Consider the following 844-nt stretch of genomic DNA (forward strand, 5'->3'; position numbering starts at 1 on the left):
ACAGTGGTTCTCTTTTGGCTGAACTCAGTCACATAAGTGCTTTGAGACCTTAGGTGGTTGTTCACTTTTGTGTAACACTTTGTCCTCAAGTCTGGAAATACCTGGCCAGCCCTTTGCATCCCTCTGTGCTTGTCAAGGGACCCAGGTGACCTGGCAGTGTGATCCAGCACCCCCATGTTCACCTCTTAGCTGTAAGAGACAGACCTGAGCCTCCAGCTGGACCAGTACCACCTCTATTGGGGAACCTCTCCGAGCCTCGATTGCCTCCTCTAAAACTGGTGTTAACTGGAGCTGAATAAGAGAGGAGGTATAAGTTTTTATAAAACTAGACACTTTGGGATGACCCAGGGCACACCTTTCATGGTGTCCCCTGGACTTCAGCACTTTAGATTCTGACTGGATGGATCAACAGAGAAAACAGAATCATAGGGAGGGCAGTTGTTGTTGTTGACTTCTTTATTTGGTGTGTGTGTGTATGTGTGTGTGTGTGTTTGTGTGTGTACATATGCCTGTGGTACACATGGAGGAAAGAGGTCGGTGTTGAGTTTCTTTTTCAGTCACAGTCCACATTATTTTTGGAGATTGGATCACACTGAGCCTGGAGCTGGCTGATTCAGCTAGACTGGCTGGCCAGTGAGTACCAGGGATCTCTTGGTCCTCACCCTCTCTCTCAAAACATCGTGCTTGGGTTCCAGACTTTCAGATGCAGGTCCTCATGTGTGTCGGCAGCCCTTTGGTTTTGTTTTTCTTTTCAAGAGATGGAGACAGCATATGTGGCCAACTCTGACCCCAAACTTGCACCCTCACAAGATCCTCCTGCCTCCTGCTGGGATCAGGGGCACCC

This window comes from Grammomys surdaster, unplaced genomic scaffold (assembly GCF_004785775.1).
Source record: "Grammomys surdaster isolate TR1022 unplaced genomic scaffold, NIH_TR_1.0 125852, whole genome shotgun sequence".
NCBI lineage: Eukaryota > Metazoa > Chordata > Mammalia > Rodentia > Muridae > Grammomys > Grammomys surdaster.